This window comes from Anas platyrhynchos, chromosome 23 (assembly GCF_047663525.1).
Source record: "Anas platyrhynchos isolate ZD024472 breed Pekin duck chromosome 23, IASCAAS_PekinDuck_T2T, whole genome shotgun sequence".
Lineage (NCBI taxonomy): Eukaryota > Metazoa > Chordata > Aves > Anseriformes > Anatidae > Anas > Anas platyrhynchos.
This window is the reverse complement of record NC_092609.1, coordinates 2,537,853-2,556,588: the sequence shown is the minus strand read 5'-3', so window position 1 is coordinate 2,556,588 and position 18,736 is coordinate 2,537,853. Positions and strand designations below refer to the sequence as shown.

General features: G+C 41.9%; 1 long non-coding RNA gene across 4 annotated transcripts in view; it reads left to right on the top strand.

Moving 5' to 3' along the window:
- The first annotated feature begins 17,832 nt into the window (after window positions 1-17,832).
- Window positions 17,833-18,736, top strand: part of LOC119713503 (uncharacterized) — a 151,686-nt gene continuing 150,782 nt past the window's right edge. For 2 of the 4 annotated variants that reach the window (XR_005260731.2, XR_005260732.2), the window contains exons 1-2: window positions 17,855-18,301; window positions 18,400-18,537. This is a non-coding gene — a long non-coding RNA (uncharacterized lncRNA). Of the gene's footprint in view, window positions 18,302-18,399; window positions 18,538-18,736 lie in introns of all 4 variants that reach the window. The other 2 variants (XR_005260733.2, XR_005260735.2) reach the window with 2 other exon arrangements.

Below are 18,736 nucleotides of genomic sequence, written 5' to 3'. Positions count from 1 at the left end.
TCTTGCATTTTGCCAAGAGGCAGAGCTGGACAGAGCCACAAGGATGCCCCAGGCTGGGGACAGAGCCCCCTGGCGATGGGGACAGTGGCTGTGCCACCACCAAGGACACTGCAGAGAGAGCAAAGGCACCTGCCAGGAGCACAGGAGCTTGAGAAGAAGGAGGGTGTCTCCTTTTAAATGCACGTGGCTGTGGGGCAGATTTTCCCTTTTTAAAGGGACAAACCCGAGCAAATAAATAAAAAAACGCACCTTTCCTTTTCTGCAAGATTAAATGCTGTCGTGTAATCGTGCATTAACCTTTGGTCCTGCATTAGGCTGCTGCTGCTTCGCACCCTTGATGCTTTTAAGCCGGGATTGCAATTAGCCAAAGAGGTTCTTGACAGCCATCCAGGCAATCCCGAACCAGGGCCCTGCTCCCTCGAGGGGGGACGGATCACTGCTCACCGAGGCACCCGGCCCGCAGGAGGCTGCAAAAGGAGGCTCCTTCCCTGCGGGCTGAGGCTAAATGGAGGCTTTTTTGTTTGGAGGGGGTGGTTGGAGGTGGCTTTCAGGCTGAAAAGCTTCCTGCTCAGATGCATTTCTTTGCTGCACTCCCACTCCCACAAATTAGATTATGGGAGTGCAGGGATGCTCCCCTGGGTTTTGCTGTACAGTAGGGATATTTATAGGAAAAGCTTTTTAATAGCCTGAGTCGAAAAATCTGCTTTAAAGCAAGCCCATCCCCAGATAATTAAATAACCCAGCAATGATTAAGAGTATTGATCAGGCACTCGAGTCCCCTCCCACTTCAGCAGGAGGCAGACACCACCAGAAGCGGCTGAATTTGGGAACTATTGTTAATTCCCAGCAGGAAGACGAGGTCCAGGGGCTGTCCTGGGGAGCTGGCAGTGGGTCCCTCCCTTCCTAATTTTAAATATTGGTCCAGTGCCACAGGCAGTACGAACCACATCTGCTGGGGGACGATGTGAACTGCAAAGAGCTGCCCTCTCGTGTCTTTTGTGGCCATGATGAAATTTGCACGGGTTTCATCCAATGATTTTTAAAACTATTTTGACTTAAACCTCACATTTCCTGCTTAACACATTCATTCATTTGCTTGTTTGTTTAAAATCACACAGGGTTTTTACAGGATGTTTTCTTCTCAGGCACCATTTCCAAATTTGCTGATTATTCTGGAGACTGCCAGAAACCTTATTTTCTCTGAAAGCTCATACAGGTAAAGATAAGTGAATAAAAGCAAAACATTCAAGGTGAAACATTCCAAATTCTCTGTTCAAAATGTATTTTCCGTCTTTATTATTGTTATAAACTTGGTATACAATAAAGCATTAAAGTTGCTCCCAGATGACTTCTCTCTTTGAAAGTTTTGCTTCATAGATTGATGCCTAGTAAGAAAGTAAAAAATAAAAAATAAAAGTCAAGGTAAAAATTGCAAATACCAGTTTCAGTTCTCATGCAGCTATTTGCCGAGTTAAATTACCTGTCAGCATTACACATTAGGCTCCATATCCTTTGGTAATCTCAATTTTCATTTGGTAATAAATGTTAATCACCAGAATTGATATTCACAGTTTAATTATATAGGCTCATGTAGGTGCAGTTGCACGGAGGAATCTTATATTTCTCTCAGTGTATAATGTGGCCTAAACACTGTAATATATTTCATATTATTTAGGTCACATATTTGCAAAGGATAACACAAAAATGCAAACCTCTTCTGTCAAGAAACTCCGTGCCTGGCCCAGGTACTTCTGACTCCAGTGAGAGATTTTTTTCATAAATATTAATGCAAGTTGGATTCAGTCTTCAGCATGGGGAGCATAAAAAGCACGAGAAAAATAAATGTGTTTGGAAAATGTGCAGCCTAATTTTGACTTTGGTTGCAGAAGATATAAGATTACAGTCAGGGACAGAAAGTGAGTGTAAGTGCTGTGAGTGTAGGTTCATACCTAACATGAAAATATATGGTCTGAGCTTTGGAGCCTGTGTCTGCAGCTCCGTAACCCCACAGAAACACAAAGAAAATGCCCCAAACCAGCTCGTCTGCAGCTCGGGGGTTCAGGCCACCCGCAGAGAGGAGCCTCTTGCCGGTCTCTTTCCTACCGGGAATGAATTCCGGTCGGTATAATAAAAGAGATTAGAAAGGGTTTGTGCCAGGTTTTATGTTCCTTGGTTTTCTTTTGTGTGCAAAAATCTCTCTGACTTTCTAAGTACGGAGGCTGGGTCAGAGGCACCTTGAATTCTACTGAAAAGAATTGCTTAGTCCACGCGCACCTCGCTCAGGCAATCTAAAGCAGACTGACGTGCAGTCAAGGAATTGTTTACCAGCCACGGGAAGATCTTGAAGGTCAAACTGCAGCTTATTGTCCTGCTTTTTTTTCTTTGTATGGCCAGAGAATGAAGAGATCAGGGAGGAACCAGGCTTCCCTGTGCTGCAGGCAGTGGATGACACTGGAGGGGGTGTTGCTGAAAGCAGCACAGGTTTCCCAGTTGTCTCCCGTTGTTGTCTGATCCCCCAGTATCCAAACTGGCTTTGCACAAACTTGGAGCATTTCTGGTTCTGCCTTGGACTCACGATCAATAGAGAATCATTCAGAATAACTAAAATGAGGGGCAAAGAGCAAATCTCATCAAGGCGACCTGAGCTCAAAGATAGCAATTTCACGAAAACCAAACAAAAATTACACAGAGATCCACTGTGAACCAAGTGGAAGACCTCTCCCTGCAACATCCAGAACCCCTGCCTGGTTGTACGTATTCTGCTTGTTATGCAAGAGAAAAGAAATCAGATATTCAGTGCAGGTAGCTGGGGTAATTCAGCGCCTGTCCTGAAGTAATGAAAAGTCCTAACGGCGCTTGGCATCTGCTGCTGCCGCCTGGGCATCGTCTGCTTTGTTTCCAGCTTATTATGTGACCTTGGGGAAGCACATCACCTCCTTGTGCATCAGCTGTTCTCTATGCCAGCACTTGATCATATTTGTAAGACATTTTGGATCAAGAGCTGCAAAAGTCCCTGTCAGCAGTGCTGGAAGCCAAGGATAGGAAGCAGGAGGCTGTGATTTCCTCACCAGACCCTCACCCCGTCGGCCTCCTCCCGGATTTCTGTTTCTTAATCCGTCAGTTCGAATCCTTTGCTGCTAAAAATCAGCTTTGTTAACAATGTGACTTTCAGACGGAATTAAAGTTTTAATTGACTGACAGCCACTTAGTGGTTTCCACTATTTGGTAAACCTCTCAATTAGCCGTTTGTCCCCTGATGTTTCAGTGATTATAAGAGAGAGAAATGTTGGCTCTCATGACGCCCAACCATCGCACTAGTGATTAATGGAGCATCAGCCCTGCTTTTCAACGGAGCCTTGATGGGAATAGGAGAGTATTTATTGTCTTCCTGAAATGAAGTCGGAGGTAAAACTGTTGCAGCACTCAATCTGCAAGATGTTTTGGCAATTTACTCTTGCCTTGTCTGACGTGTTGAATTCAGGAGACAAACAAAAAGCATCTGGAAGTATTTTGGTACACTCAATACGCTTTGGAAATTGAGCTGTAAGTTGAAGCATCAAGGGTTAGACCCTGAAGTCTTGATCCTGCTCAGGGGACAAAACTTCAAGCTGTTATTTCTTGCTAAGGCATCTGCAGAATCATCCCTGAGTCATGCTACAATGATCCGTATGCTGACCCGCACTGCCACCTAATTTCCATGTGGCCTTTCCCTGAGTCTGCTGGCATCTCAGACTGCGTTTAGGGGATGTAACTGCCCACAGCGGGCCTTTTCTTGAAGGCAACCTGGGGAATTGAAGCAGCAAAGAGAAGTAAATTACTCTGTTTTAGCACAAGGCACTGCAGGGTAATAAAACCCTGCAGGTGATGAGTTTGGCCAGAAGCTGGTATTTGCTTGCAGAGCACCCAGCGCAACCCAGTGAGCCCAGTACCAACCAGTGGGCGATCATGAGCCAAAAGAGTGAGTCCCTGACAAGCTTCGGGTTAAGGATTGGGCATTATAAAACTCACGTGAGCCCTGTGTTGAGAGGTGCTGGTCTGGGAGCATCAATTTCAGCCTCTGTGAGCAAACCTATTGAGGGAAAAGGGTTCGTTTCTACAGTCGCTTTCCCAGCTGTAACTGTGCTCCGACTGCTATGGAAATTTAGCTCTATGGGTTAGATTTACAGCACTTTTTGAAGCTTGTAAAATCATTTGCTTCTATTAATACCGTTCTTTGCCCCACTGCCATTTTTATGATGGACAAATCTGCAAGTCACAGATGGAGAAAGACCAGAAAGAAGGAAATTAGAGTAATACGAGGAGACCGATTTCAGCCCACACAAATTCAGCTGGAAAGCTGGAATTCAAGCCCAGGGACTTTCTAAGAAATGCATTCATCTTGCACAATTTGGGGCCATGGCAAAATCACCACTGAAAGGGGGATGAAGCTCATAACTAGCTTCTGGAGTTGAAATGGAGAAATGAACAGGACGTGAAAAGCAGAAGAGATGCTGGGAGTTTGGGGCTGGGTCTGTAGATGCACTTCCTCAGCTGCACCCCCCAAAAAAGCCCAAATCTAGTCCCTGGTGGGCTTTTAATGTACTTCTGGGTCAGTACAAGGCCAGATCTGTGACCCCATGAAGAGGAACACGAAGTTTACCAGAAAGTCTTAAGTGACCCTTGCACTTAATTTATTATTCTGGGTGACTTGTTGTTATGTTTTAGCATCTTTAAATACTCAGCTTCTTCCTAATTCTATGGGGAAGCCTTGGATGTCTCTTCCATGGTGAATTAACTCTGTACTACTGTATTCATCAGCTGGAAAATGCAAACATTTAGTGTCAGGACTGTGGAAATGCAAATGAGGATAAAGACACATTTGCTCCTATGCTGTCTGTCCTGCTTTATATCCAGAGAGCCCAAATCCTTTATTTTAATATTAGCCTGATCTTTCCCGTCTGCCAAGATTCAGCTTTCCATTCTGGTGGTTTTGTTTGTTTTATCTAAGTTATAATTCCATGAGAAAGCAGTATTGTAAAGGAAAACGTGACACACTTAAGTACACCACCGAAATGAAAAGAGATTTACAAAGCCCGTATTGCTTTGTACATCTCTATATATTTTGTTTTCTAAACTAATCAAAAAGAAATAAAACAGAGAGTCAGCTTCAGTCTCCACTCTTTATTTATTTGTATGAATGCCATTTCCCCATTGTAACTTTTTCTGTCTATCTCCACTCTTGTTTGGTCTGGCTTAAAATACAATGCATTTTGACTGAACCATGAAAGCTTGTAACAAAGTGATTAGAGACAGAAAAGGGAACAAAGCTCACTTTTAAGAAGGTTCAGCTCACAAATGATCTTCTGACCTTGAAATAAACCCGCTTCAGGAACAAAATTCAAATTGTGACTCTAACTAGGCAGCATCAAGGACATTTGCATCTTAAAGCAATTTAGAAGAGCTCATATAAAGTGCCTGATATTCTTTATGGTTTATTTTCCGTGATCTTTTCAGCATAAAAACTGCAATTCCTTCTTCAACTGAACAACATCCATTTTTAGCAGCAGGAGCAGGTATTTCTAACTCATCCTGTGTTACCACCTGCATTTCTTCTTGCCCAATTCCTACCTGGCCAATCTCACTCATCCACATTCTGCTTGTGGGCCTTTAATCCCTCTGATGGCCATGAACCCCTTGAGTTCTGTAGTCTCAGGAGCTTTCTCTGTGTTTATTTATTTATTGATTTTTTATTTTTTTTTTTTAATGTATGTATTTTACGTATATAAAGGATGCTATGTAACTAGTGAGCGTGGCCAGGTTTTTCCAAGGTGATTCTCTGTTTGCAGCTGACAATAGATGTCATAATAGATGTTATACCTTAAAGCACCCTGGATTTTTAGGCAGTGCTGTGTAATTTGGGAAGCAGCTAATTATGGAGCTTCCCTGAGGGCTCTGGTGGCAAGGAAGGAGCTGTTCTTATGCTTTGGGGTGTCTAGGTGAGCTAGTGTCTCTGGGCAATCTCTAGGTGATTTTATAGTTTAATATTTGAAGTCTACCTTGTAATGTTTTGCCTGATGTCTAGCTTGGTGAGATTTGTAACCTTGTGAGTTATTTTCTAGGGCAAATGCTTAGAAACAAGCAGCAGCTGCATCTGCTGTACCCAGGTAGTGGCTAATGATGGGCTCTGATCCCTTCTCTAGTGATAGGGTAGGGGATAACAAAGCATGGGCTTATGATCTTGGAATAATTCACATCCCAGGTAAGGGCTTTTTAAAGGCCCCCAGAATTGATCAAGACCACCTTACAGCAGGACCCTGAGACTTCTGCCTTTACTTGGCATTCCTGGCTCAAGACTTCTGATTTACTTGCACCTGCCCTAGTAAACGTTCCTACAATGGCAGCTTGGTTACAAGGGAGATGAGGATGCTGTTATTAACAAACACATTAATATCACCTGAAGCTGTAACAGTTCACACGCCTGTGTTTAAGGCAGCTGGGAGCAGCAGCCTATCCACAAGTGCTGAGCAATTCTGAGATGCAGGGGATTTCTGAGTGTTAATTAAGCTTTCTCCCCCAGGTCACCAGGGAAATGCTTGCTGTCTGTTTTATCTTGGCCTTTTCTCCCTTCACAAAGACAGAAATCAAACATTAAGAAATGAGAAGATGGTGCAAGAATGATACAGCAATCAATCAAATCCTTTCCAAAGCAGGAGTGGCTGCCTCTAAGTGACACTGAGAAAACAGAAGCAACTTCCTTCCTAGATGAAAGGTGAAGTAAGAAGATCTCGTTAGCATATTTTAACGAGCTACTGCCCTTTTGGCTGACAGACAGTGACTTCCATGTGTGCATGGTGCAGCTTGTAGAGGAGGTTGGCTTAACTCCTTTGTGTGACTGTGGGCTCTTGGGCTGCAGATGGAGGCTTGCTGTGCCCCAATGGTGGGAGCTGCAAGCCTCTGAAAATGTGCTAATGTAGTCACAGCAGGCCTCAGTGAAGGAGGAGTGCTGTGGCAAGGTCTGTGTAAGCATAAAAGCACTGGATTTGAGATGCAATCCCACTTTCCTAGGGCTCTGTCTTGCAACTGCCCTGAAAGAGCAGCTGTGAGGTTTAAGACTACGTGAGGCATCCTGAAGGGTGAATAAAATCACTTTCACTTATCAGATAATGCTTTCTTCTTACCTGCTCCGAATCTTCGTACAATAACTCTTTGCTGAAGTGCTTGGCATGGCTTCCTGCTCAATATCCCAGAGATATTAGAAAGTAGCTATGGGAGATAAGGGGTGGTTATTCACAGTGGGAGCTTAATCATAAATGGGTCCTGCTACAAATAAACATCTCTAAACAGATGCCTGGCGCAAAAGCAATGTCTCTATCCAGAGATTTATTCTATTTCATCAGTGATATGATAATTGACAGGCTTGTGTTTCATAAGTCTGTTTCAAGTTCTGGAGTTTGGGGGGGGGGGGGGGAGAGAAGGAGGTGATCTTTTTTTTTTTTTTCTGGAAGCTGAGAGCTTGCAAGGATAACTTGCAGCAACTTCAGTCTTTAAAGATCTTTAACAGTAGTTCAAAGTAAAAGCCACAATCGTGATCACAACTGATGGATAAGGCCCTTCAGCAAGGCAAGGTAGGGGGATTTGGCAACCCAGCCCTTCTCAGCAAGGATATCATGCAGTGCTTGGGGATGCTGGCCCTCCAGAACAGACAGCTTTACTGCTGGCACTGCAAATTAGGGCTTTCTGTTGTCTAAGCACTTGATCAAAAGCTTCTTGTCAGGAAGAATTAGTAGCTAAGAAAAAACAACTAAAAATCTTAGGCTTGAAGCAAGCTGATAAATGATGTTTTTCCTTCTGGACCATCCATCATATTTTTTTTTTCTGATCACACTGATGCAATGGATGGATGAGTTGTTTTTCTCAGCTTCCTCTGTCTTGCCATATGCAAAATATTTGTGTAGGGGTGCTAATCCTTGCTCTCAGATGAGTTCCTCAATCTGTCTAACAAAGTTTTATACCCAACTGAATTTTCTTTTCAAGCTGGAACTCCGTTTGGTCTCTGAGGTGTACTGGCAAGGCGTTTTTCCAAGATGCTTTCTTCATGCTCTACTGGATCACAAGAATGCTGAATAGCTGTCAATATCATACAGGGTAATAGAAAGTGTAGTAGGTGGCCTTATACATATATTTAACATCTAATTGGGGATTCACTGGCTTTAGTTGGATTCCACAGTCAGGAACTCTCCAAAGTGCCTTGCAGTGACCAGACTCTGCCCAGCTCTGACTGTGCAGTGCTGAAAAAGTGTTTCCTTTTCCTGCTTCTCCCCTCCCTTGGTAAAAAATATGGTGGAGATGATCTGTGATAGAGCTGATCCTTCACTCAGGTAGTAAATTAATACTATGGATCCTGAAAGGAACTTATCAGAAGTCAGATGTGGGTGTTTTGTATGTCTGGGCACTGATCTGCCCTAGCTTGGACATCAGATGTAGATTTAGGGACGTGGCTTGAGGCACATTGCTCAAAATGTGAATATCAAGGGGAATTTTTTTCTCACTCACTACTTGAAGGGCTCAACCATTCCTTAGACAGTAAAAATATACATACACTGCTGCAATATTACTCAAAACAGTGAATGAAATAGCAGTCTTGTTTTTCTTGTAGCGAAAGAAAGTACATGTAAAATTTGGCACCCGCAGTAAGAGCTGAACAATGAAGTAAACGTACCCATGCATGAAGCAGAGCATTTTTAGCTCATGGCTTGCTTCAGCTGACGTACAGTTGATGTCTCTATTTGACATGGCCTTCAGGAAGGATTTCTTTAATTCATTTATAGACCTTGAAGTGTAAAATTGATCTCTTCTGGCTGTTTCTGATACTTCTTAGCAAACAAATGCTCCCTCCCCCAGGAAAGGCCTTTATGTACTTAGATTAATGATATGTAGAGTAACAGGAGCTCTTCAGTCAGCAGTCTAAAGGATAAGGCTTGAGCTATGACTGTTTCCTTGCTTATTAGGTAAGTGATGCATTAATTCTGTTGTGATGTTTATCTCAAGTAGCGCTATGTGTCTGGATGCTGTTAAGTGGCTTAATTATCTTTTTCTGTCCTCTACTTGCAAAGAGGTCAAATGCAGTACAAGGGAGCAAATCCCCAGTAATTTGATATTGAACTATTTTCAAAGGTTATTTGTGGTACGGCAGCTTTTCTCCTTGTCAGATAGGAAGCACTGCACTGTTTTGAGAATTCTGGAGTCTTGGAGCATGAAATACTTATTTCTGAATAATTTCAGGAGATATGTAGTCCCTGATATCTGCATGAGACCCAGCAATGTCTGTTCTTTTGGTAGAAACCTGTTAACACTGAAGACAGATCAATTAATAAACTGTGTTACCTTTAAAAATTGAATTAGTTTGAGCTGCAGTGTATTTCTGATTATGAAATGCAGCTAGAATATGAAGCTCTTTAAGCTAAGGTACAGGTGCTAAGGTACAGGTGGGGTTCTCGAAGTCCCAGACACTCCAGTGTCACTATTTGGTGACTGCTTCATGCTTCCTTACACATTATGGCACTCAGTTTTCTAGTGGAAAGCTTAATCTTGTCCATCAGAAACTTCAAATGTGGCCAAGCTGCCCTGGATGACCCAGACTGAAGCAGGATCCCACGTGGGCTTGAGTGTTGACACAGAAATAAGTATTTGATGGAATAAATCCATGCTGCCAGATTGCAATGTGGGATTTTTGTTTCTGGATGGACTTGATCTCTTGTTTTGCAGGAACAGTGTGAGTGGCGTGTCTAAGCAGCAGGAAAACACTAGACAGCAAGATAATTCCACAAGGAGAGAGGAGAAAAGGGTAAGTTAACTCATGTATTTTAATTGCAGCTCTGTAAGAGGCTTCACCATAGCAAACAGATAGCATGTCAGTAACAAAACAGAAATAAACCTGGCAGAGCAAATAACCTTTCCCCTTGCTAATTAATGAACCTGCTAGAAAATGCCAGGCAGGAAGTGTTCAAGGGACTTTGTGATGCTGTCACCCAGAGATGTCAGCAAGTCAATGTGGAGTTGAACATGAGCTGTGTAGATAAAGCAGGACTGACAGATTACTTCTGTGGGCATTATTATAACTTCTGGAGATGACAATGAAAACTAGAGGGTTCTAAGCTACTCCATTTGATTTCTTCCTTTAATTCCTTTTGGCTGTCAGTTTAATCAGGGGCTGTGTGAACTTGGTTGTGATTTAAATCATACAGGGGAGTGGTTTGCTTAAACTTCTGTATGGGGACCTGGGGTTTGGTGTGGTCCATATAACAGGCTATCATTTGTTCTGTGGCCTTTGTAGACAGCCTCTCAACGTGGCAGCAATGGCACCAAAAGCTGTCACAACCTGTCTGAGCAGCACGTAACTGCAAATACTTCCATGAAAGCACATGCAGAAACAACAAGCCTCCGAAAGCCCTTCAATGGAAAGTAAACTGGAACATGACTGGCCTTGGATGTGGCATTTTTAATATTTATGCGGATTTTTCTTGAGGAAAAACTGTAATGTACGGAATTCAGCTCTTAATGAGATCCTCAGAAGGCTCTCACTACTAGAAAAGCCCTTCCTAAAGTCTGGTGCCTGTTCTCAGTCTGTTATGCAAAACCAGGCTCTCTGATGTGATCTGGCACTTGGCAGGCAAAATTCTTCTGCAAAATGTGTGAATTGCAAAAACTCTTTGTTACCAGATCCTGATGTCTTTAAGTCTTACTAAAAGCTCCCGAGCTTTCAGTTATCAGTCCTTTATTTCAGATTCTCTGAAAACACTCAGCACCACCACCCATCTAATGCAAGAACAAGGCAAAAAGATTTACTGGGAGACTTCCAGTGAAAGCGCTTCTGTATCCTGCATTTCATCCTCCACTGAGCTTCAGCTACCAAAGAAATACATAGATGACAGCACATCTGTTAAGAACACAGCAAGAGCAATCTTCCTGCTTTCTCATCTTAACCACTTCAACAGAGCCAAGTCCTCTCATCTTGCTTCATTACATGTTTATTTGCATGCTGTAATCAAATGTAACAACCTGATGTCCAAGGTACTTCTCGAGCACACAGATTCTCAGAGCTGGAAATGCTTTTTGTTATGTCTGACAAGTGGTCTTTGACAAGCCATGTGTGCAGTGAGTGATGCAAGGCTCTGGCATAGTCACTGAATAATGTGGTAGCAGCCATGGTGTTCTGTTTTTTGGGTTTAGGATTTCAGATCCCCTTGGCTTCCAAGTTAAGCCTGTGGAGAGCTTCAGTCTGGAAATCTGATTTAAAGTGACTGGGCTGATAATGCTCAACAGAACTGTAGCAAAATAGATAATGTAGCAAGTGTAGGGGTGAGTTTCTAAAGCCAAGTCTGTATTAAGCTATTTTAAAAAAATAATGAAAAATCAATACTACTTCCTGTCTTCATTTGCTATCAGGTGAGAATTTGGTGTTGCTTGTAATTTTTTTCTCAGTGGCTTAGAAGCTTAACTTCTATCTCAGAAATGAGCTTGAATATTTGGGGAATGAAGTGCCGTTTATGGGGCCCAGTAGTTCTCTGCCTGTGTGATTCTTCCATAGGATTCAACAAGGGACTGTTCAAGGTGCTTCTTGGTTAAATAAAATCCTCAGGAGCACTGTTCTGCATTTAATGTGCAGAGCTAGGGCTGGTTACTTAAAACCTTTTATTCTGGAGAATTTGAGGCCATTGACAGGTCCCCTAGGTCCTGAGGACCAGGGTAGGCCCATAGAGGTAGGCCCATAGAGGCCCAGACACCTGTGGAAGAGCTGGTGGCTTACTCAGATCTCATGCTGAGTGGATCCTGCTGTTTGGTGTCAGGTCCCTGCTAGTTCTCCAGTCACAGCAAAGCCCAGAAGAGGTCTGAACAAAGCCCTGGATGCAAAATAAACCTGGTATGTGCAAACCGGGGGTGTTCGGGAGACAAAGGGAAGGGACGTGGCCAAATTGTGTTCCCTTGTAGTGAAGAAGGAAAGATGTATTATCAAAAATGGGTTTTCTTTGTCTCGCGTAGCTACAATAAAAATGTTCAGGCTGCAGAACCATGAAAAGAAATTCATTTACTTGGACTATGCAAGGAATTATGATGAGATTTCTAGCTAATGGCCTTTGACAGATAGAAGGGGTAATAGAAATGCAACTTTATTCTCAATCAAAGAAGCAATGAAATGAGGTTTTTAAATGATAAACCTTGTCACATTGAAGCCATCTATTTGTTTTGTGAAAGAAGCAGTTTCAGACAGAGCAGGAAAGGGAACTGGGGAGGTCAGTGGAACAACCATCAAAGAGCAAAGCAATCAGGGGACACCAACCTCAATTTAGTGTAGCTACCATTATTGCCCTTCCCAGAAGCAATCAGTGGCTGTGTAAAGATGCAGTTTAGTAGTGTTTTGTGCTATCCCAGTGTAGCTGAACTTCTGGTTAGCACTCCATGCTTAAAAATCACACCCATAACCACCACCTATGGGAGAGCAAACCCTCATGCTACCACACTGCTATGATGTAGGTAGGGGTGCAAACTGACTTAGAGTGTTTGCAGTAGGAAAACAACAGCATGGAGCTGTTGTCTGGATTGGAAGGTTGAGTGCTGGTCAGCAAGAAACAAGAGAAAGTACACGGTGCTTTTTACAGGTCACTTCAAGGCTTTCAATATCAGATTTTCCTATAACCAGACACTAGCTGCCACAAGATTGATCTGTCTGATACAGGGGAAATAAAAGCCCTGGAAAGGAATACTGAGGGGCAGGAAAAAAATTATTTAATGTGATAGAAGCAAATGATGCTTCTGGGAAACAGCTCTCAAGAAATGCCAAAAATGCTAATTCTAAATACATGAGCTTTTCCAGCCTCAGCAATAAGAGATTGACAACAAAGGCTATTATTTCATCAGGTAAAATTAAGAAGATGAAAAGATGCTAAATAAGTAACATTAGTGAAGGACCCAATTTTGTTCCTTTGTGAAGTGAGAAGTAATTTCACAATTGTCTTCCAGTGGATGCTGACTGGGACATGAATATTCTGCTGCTTGAAAAGCTATCACCAAAGCTATGCATGGGCTGGACCACTTTTATTCTGAGTGCCTTTGCAGAGAGCACAGCAATGTAATAAGTGTGTTATGGGTGACTCAGGCCCGATAAATCTTCAGGCTTAGGCTACGATTTACAGGAAGGAAAAACAAACCTTTTGAACCACAAGATGAAAAACAACCCTGGGTCTGTTGCTAAATATAGCTCTGGTTGTGAAAGCAGAATTTGATTTGCAGAAATTTACTGAGGTAGGGAATGGCAAGACTGAATATAAAGTAACATAACAGGGTAAGAATCAGCAGCGTGCATACAGAGTGGCAGAAAATGAAGATGAAGACAGAAACCAGACAGTCACAGGTTTTAAACAAGCAGGATTAGGCTGTGCTTTCAGCTGGAGCTTGAAGTCTGAGTGTTTGCTTCAGCAAGATGGCAGTGGCCATGGGAGGCATTTGGGTTTCACAGCTTTTTACCTGTAGAAAACATCCATTGCTTCTTCCTTACCCTGGGGTGTAACAATTTTTTACTGCCTGAGGGTCCAATACCATGTGTTTCAGTGGAGCTGTACTTAATTCATGCCTGTTTAAGTCGTATGCTTATAAATGACCCAAGGGATGGATCCAGAGCTCATGGACTTGAGTGCAGTGCCAGTGGTCAGGGATGCTGTACTAGCCAAATGAGCTTAATATACACCACTATAGCTTAATATATACCACTGTATACCACTTTTTGCAAAGCCACTGCAGCATTTGCCAGTGCTGGTCCTAAACACCCTATTAACTAAATGTTTTGAAGCTGTTACAGCATACTAATAATGATGAATACTTTTTGTGGGTGCCGTGGAGTGCTGTAGGGAAAATCAATGGTCTGCGTGGGAATAAATCTTGCTTTTTTGTCTTTGCAGCAAAATACATCTTTTGAAAGTACAGAGAAGACGATGACTAAAAATTGGCCAGAAAAAGATATCAACATCAGTCAAGAATAACTACAATGAAAACCTGTATTATAGACACTAATGATAACATGAGTAACCTTGAGCCTGAAATTTTAAAAGGAACACAATTTGACAGTGTATCACTTTTGGATATAATCGTTTTTTATTTTATTTTTTGTTTTGCTCAGTAGTGGAGTCCATCCTAAGACACTTTTAGTTCTGTGAATCTGGAAGATTTAGTGCTAGAAATCCCATTGCCCTCCCTCCCCATGCAGGGTTTTGGTGTGTGGATATTAAATGCATAACCGTGCTAATATGCCAGATATCTGCCAAATAATTTCTGCTGGATCTGGACACATAATTGCTGCTGAGACAAAAATGATTGAAAACCACTTGAGTGTTCAAAGTCCAGCTGAGGCAGAAATACGTATTCTGGTTCTTTATTCTTCCAGTGACTGCATATCCATTGAAGTCAGATAAAACACCCAGGATTACTCAACACTTGAAAGACTGAATGGCATTTGTGCTGCAGTTGAATTGTTCTTAAGAAACTACTAGAATTTCAAACCCTCAGCCATTTTTACTGCAAACTGATACTGTCCCAACTTGTGCAGGCTTAATGAAAACTGACGTCCTTTTAACCAAAAAAAAAAAAAAAGAAAAAAAGAAAGTGAGAAGAATCAGGTGTCCTTATTGTATAAAGAAGAAAAGCTGATATTCCAGAGATTTTACAAGGACTATATTTTTCACAGATACAGTTCCCCAGATAATGGAGCATACCTCTATGTACTGTTCAAACAGTCTTAAAGAAAAGACGTATATAAAGGTTGGTTTTGACCTAGATTTTTCTTTGATAGCTTTCCACTTAGCTGCTAGTGGACAGGCAGAAAGCCATCAACCCTGTTAGCATTATTAATGCCTGCAAAAGTGATATGAGAAATGACTGATAACTGACTTTTTCCCTTGTCCTTACAGATGGTAACTCCTGTGTCCTAATACCTGGTTTGAACACTTACACTCAGAGGAAAGAAGCTGAGCATTGAGGGACTGATGCTCAGATTAGGGAAGCTCTGCTGAGATACACTGATTTATGCTACCTGCAGCTGCTGGAAATCCAGCAGCACTGAAATCAGCATCACAGAGCTTTATACCAGTTTGGAAATCTACTTTTTTTTTTTTTTTTTTTTCAGAATCAGGCTCTCTGAAGTCAGTGGTGTTATACAGATTTATATGAATTACTTTTCTAAGAAATCCCTACACACTACCCAAAATCACTGTAGTACTTTAGAGCATCTTCATCTGACAGATGCTATCATCCTCTTTTCTGCATGCTGCTTATCTAATCACGTGGAATTGGATGCTTATATTGTGCACAATTGAGTCTGTTAGTGGGATCCTGATCTGATTGGGGGGTCCCAGAGCTGTATGAGGGATTATGAGGATAAAAGGCATGGAAACACAGAACAGAGATCTAGAAAAATGTGATTTTAGATTGCATTAAAAGGCCTGAAATGCTTTTGTTATGCCTAACCTGAAAGAATAACCAAAACATAAACAAATTATATCATAATCCTATAAACAGGACATTTTAAAATACAGCTATTGAAAGGCATTTTTTTTTCTGTGTAGAAATTGGTGTAAAGATTTTAATAATTTTTATCTTCTTTATAAAAAGGTAATATAAGTTTCCAGGCACAGGAGTCCCAGAAACCTAGACTTGCTTATTAGAGCCATAAAACCTCACCCACCTAAATGCAATTGCTGATCGAAAGCAGCTGAAATACTTCAACCTTAAGGCAAATTATTTCCCAATGTTATACTTTTACTGCAGCATTTTGTTGTAAAAGATGGGGTGGTATCCATCCCCAGCCATGCGCTAGTGCATTTATCTTATTTGTTCCTCCCTTCTCTACCTTTTATTCTGAGTGCAACTGAAGGATTGAAGATTGCCATTAAATGGAACCGTTTTTCTTTCTTCTTTTTTTTTTTCTTTAACATCTTCCTTTTTTTTTTTTCAATTCTCTCCCAGATTACCTGTGTGAGAGTGTCTATAAATGTCAGAGCAAGTCAGGCGTGCAACAGCTGGAGACTAAATATAGAGTCTAACAAAAACATACAGGCATAGGAGAATGCCACAGGAAGGAGAACACCTCCAGTTCTTGTGACAGATGCTCCACTTATCCACAGCAGGGATTTGTTAACTTCTCCACCATGGGCCAGGTCTTGGTCTCACCAAAGCGTTGAATGCTTCAGTATCCAGAAAGAGATAAATCTGATTGCGAACATTCTTTGCTGGGCCCAGATTTCTTTTAAAGATTTGAGCCCCATCAGACACCACAATGGCAAAGAACTCAGCACTAATGTTCAAATTAAGCATTTTAAGAAGCAATGGGAGGAGATCCAGGGTTTATTTCAATTTTCAGCTGGAGATGGGACAGAACTTGCAGTGCCTGAGAGCTGGGAGAAGGGCTAAAATGAGATGAGCCACCCCACTCCCACGGTTCAAAATCCACTGCAGCTGGTGATGTAATTGCTGTTGTTTTTAAGACCATTAGGTAAAACTCATATTAGAAATAAATATTTTAGTGAGGTCTTCATTTGTATGCCCAGTGTTGGTGCTAAAAATATGAGAAAATAAAGAGATAATTATCCAATTCCTGTTGATCGTGGAATGCCTAAGAGTTTTTTAATAACAGAAATAAAACAGATTGATATGCATTCCACCACCTACTGAATTTGAAGGGTTTGTTCTTATCTGGGATAAATTAGCACATGCTTCATGTAAACAAGGTATTGGATCTGGCAGTTCGCAAAAAATCTATGATACGAGAGGATTAATGTGCTTTTAAATTTGTTTTTGAAAATGACATGGGCATTAAACTGATCAGCTCAGCTGCAATGTGCTTGTCCAAAGAGTTTTGCAATCCAATAATCACATAACAGGCTTTCCTAGAGTTCTCAACTATTGCCAGATGGAAAAAGGGGAAAAAAGAGAAAGGCAAGATATGAGAAGGAGGGTTGATGCGGTCCTACCCTCACCTTTGAAAATTGCTTATCAGTTGTCTGGGGGTCTGTGCCTCTCCTCTGTATGTTTGCCAATGGATATACCTTTGGGCCAGCCTTAAAAAAGAGTTCATGAGTCTCCTATCTTCCATGTATATGTGTAGATGATTGAAGATACACCTGGGCCTTAGCTATCCACAGCTTGTTTTGTGCAGAGGGAGGCTTTTTTCTTGTGGCATTGTGTTGGGTTGATGTTGGCTGACCACCAGACACCCACCCAGCTGCCTTGTCACCCCCAGTCCTCAGCAGGATGGGACAGGGAGTTAAAAAAAAAGGTGGAAAAGGTCTTGTGTTGAGACCAAGAAAGCAAGATCACTTACAAACCATGGCCATAGGCAAAACAGACTCAATTTAGGGAAAATCTGTTTATTGTCAATAAAAATAGATTTGAACAGTGAGAAACTGAGACAAAAAGCAAAATACCTTCCCCTCCACCCCCACCTTTCTCCTAGACTTAGCATCACTCCTTCATTCGCCACTCTTCCTCCTTGCCTACTCTTGGAGTCCAGCAGTTTTGTTTTCTGTAATAAAACAACATCATCTCGGGTATAATCCCAGGCAAGACGATAGTTGAGGAGAACCTCTCTTCATCAGACCCCTGGGCTCTGTTGTCCACCTTGGCACTGCTGCTTTCTTTATTACTGGTAAGGCGTGCCTCCCTTTGGAAGGCATTCCTTACCAGAGCTGTCAAAAATTACTTTTGACTAGCTTACAAAATACACCATGCTTTTGATTAACCAGATAGAAAGACAAATATATTTAACATACAGGTTGGTAGTTTATTCGAAGATGGCTGCAGTCAGAATAAACTACCTAAGATGCTATTGTTTTGCCAAAAAAAAAACAAACAATATTCTGCTGATTGATCTCCCTGGATTGCTTTTATTTTGTGGGTAAATGTGTTTGTAATTTTGAAGACAAGTTATAATACAACCAGACTGTGTGTTTTCAGCACTTAGAAACACCCAAACTGAGGCCAGAGCCTCTCAGTTGCCATAAATTAGCTCACCTGCATTAGGGTCCAGTGATTCCAGCAACCCCCTCCTATCCACCTGAGAATAATAAAGAGCACTGTTAAGGCTTTAATTGCCCCTTAATCTATTGAACAAGGAAATAAGACAGGGGAGTAGTACTGATCTCATTTTTTTTTGACCTGCCTGCCTTTTAGTCATACCTCAGGTCAGAGCTGGCTTTTTCCCTTGAGTGTTTCTCTGTGTGAGGGGGTGGACAGAGAAGACTTAAAGATGGATGGCAGCACCTATCCTTACTGCTTAGATGTAATTACTTTGATTACATTACTTGTTGCTGAAGATAGAAGAGTAAGCTCTTCTCCCTCCAAGGATTCAACCTCACTGAGTTTCTGTTTGTTCCCCAGTACCTTCAGAGCACTTCACACCTGCAGGTGCTGCTGAAAAAATGCTGACTTGCAAGTGGACTGGATGCAGGAACACAAAATGGAGGAAAACACTAAAATGCTCTTCCAGCCTTCCCCCAGCCTGTCTGCAGCTGGAATGTAAGTGCATGCTCTTTTCTTGGGTTACGTGAACTGCAGCTCGATGATGTTTTCTGGACGCTGTGGTACAAGGTGCTACTTCTCTGCCTGCCTGCTGAGTTTATTTACTCTTACTGCTACAGCTAACCCCTGGAGGGGGTTTTTGAGACGTTCACTTGTTAGGAGCATTCTGGTCCTGGAGGGATATGTATCAGTTGTC